We start from the raw sequence: 2,500 nt of genomic DNA, 5'->3' as shown, positions 1-2,500 counted from the left end.
AAATTTTTAAAACTTACATAGGAAATATCGGTCACTAATTTAGTTTATTAATCCCTTATTATTTCTCATAAATTATTTTTTATATGCAAATAAAGGCACAGATGGAACTATTAAGACTATAAGGCTAAAAGTTAAAGAAATTGATAACTTATCTAGAGATGAGCAAGTTGTTGTAAACTTTGAAGATCAACAAGCTATTGAAAAAAGCCAAGGTTTGCTTGCTGGATATTGAGAGACATTAGCAGTTGATTGTAAGTTATTTTCAATCAATTTCTCAAAGTAGTCAGGACCTCTAGATATACCTCGATCTAGGTTTAAAGAGTGCTTTAGTAACTTGCTGAAGGTATGTATTATGAATATTTACTTTTATCAAATGCCTATTAAAGTTATACATTAATAATGACATCTTGTTATCTATGTATAATTCTTTTTGATAGCCAAAATTTCATTTCAAAATTTCTGAGGGCATTGCAAAGCGATATTGCAAATTGAGTCTTGCAAAAAAGTGGTCATAACATAAAATTAAGTTGTGGAATGAGTTCTATGATCCATGTATGAGTAGACAAGTAATCATTGATAATGTCCCAGTTGGCATCGACAGAGATCAATGGGCATCCTTCATTCAATATCAGTTTCTACCTTCTACAATGGTAACATGCTTTCTTTTTTAAAATTAATATTAATATGTGATCAATTCTTTCACCTTAATTTTTCTTTTTTAATAGGAGATGTGTAGGAGAAACAAAGAAGTTCGCAAGAAACAAACAATTCCCCATACTGGTGGCTCAAAACCCATCTCAAGGAAAAGACATGAAATAGTATGAACTATAATTCAAAACCCATCTTAACTTTTTTTTATATTTTTTTACATAGTTTTTACAAAGTGGGCGAAAAATTAGCCGTGGAGAAATGTATATAGAAACTCATAAGAAGAAAGATGGGTCGTTTGTGACTGATGAAGCAAGGGATATAGCGGTAAGTTGAATTTATTAGTCTATTTTAGTAAAAAATGTAACTTTAGAATCCGACAAATTTTAATGTTATTTTATTATATTTTCGTTGTTTAAATTTCAATTGTAGGAACAAATTGAACTACTTATGACTCAAAATGAGAAAGATGAATCTGGATCATCCACAAATAATGCTATTGGCAAACTGTTTGGGGAGGAGCATTCTGGTAGGGTGCGATGTTTGGGAATGGGAGCTACACCTACTAATACTTTCAGCCAGTTTGCTAATACTTCAATTTCAATGTCTTCTACCAATTACTCCCAAGCTGATGAGGCGGTTTATAATTCCCACAAATAGAAAACTAGTTTTTAGTCTTTTAATTTTGTAGGGGTTAATAACCCCCACAATGTCAATCAAGACCGCCGCATAATAGGGTAACTGGATGCCTTTGAAAACCGACGCAATATACTGAAAATCTCCACAATTTGCGGAGGGCGAAAAACCCTCGCAATTCAAATTTGACATAGCGTCAGTTTTTTAAAAACCCCGTAACTAAACCGCAGGACACCTAACTCTGTCAGTTTTTAAAACCGCCGTTACACAACTTGCGGGGGTTAAAAACTCGCGCAAAACAAAAAAAAAACCCCGCAAATTAGCGCCTTTTTGTAGTAATGATCGACAATTAACATAATTACATAGAAAATAAAACATAGCAACTAAAATTAAATTTGTTAACTAATTGAAGTTAGGTAGACCATGTTTGATAATTATTTTAGCATTTAATTATTAAAATCTATTATTATTATTATTATTATTATTATTATTATTATTATTATAAATGGGTCACCATTAATGTAACAACTTGTCACTAATAAAATTATTGCATAATGAATGAGAATTTTGAATTGTATCAATATAATTAAAATGATTAAAAATATTTTCGATTGATAATTAGTTTAATAATGTATTAAATATTTTTTTTATATAATTATAATAAAGATATTTTTCTAAATTTGTATAATCATGCATTATTCATTAAATGCTAATTGTAATATAATTGTAATATTGTAATATAATTATAATAAAGCTATTTTTCTAAAATAAATTTAGAGGAGAAAATATTACTTTCATTTTGGAGAGAAAATGAATTCATGAAAAATTGACACCTCACTTTCATTAGGTGATAATACATTAAAGATTGATTTTATACAATTATGATAAAGATATTTTCCTAAATTAGTATAATTATGCATTATTCATTAAATGTTAATGATAATATAATTATAATAAAAATATTTTTCTAAAATAAATTTAGAAGAGAGAATAGTGCTTTCATTTTGGAGAAAAAATAAATTACGAGAAATTGACACCTCACTTTCATTAGTTAGGAGAAAACCCAATTTTAGTATATTAAGTAGAAGTATATTATTATTATTATTATTAAAAATATTTTCGATTAATAATTGATAAATAGTTTAATAATGTATTAAATATTAATTTTATATAATTATAATAAAGATATTTTTTAAAATTAGTATAATTATATATT

This window comes from Arachis ipaensis, chromosome B06 (assembly GCF_000816755.2).
Source record: "Arachis ipaensis cultivar K30076 chromosome B06, Araip1.1, whole genome shotgun sequence".
Lineage (NCBI taxonomy): Eukaryota > Viridiplantae > Streptophyta > Magnoliopsida > Fabales > Fabaceae > Arachis > Arachis ipaensis.
Note: the sequence above shows the minus strand (reverse complement) of the source record.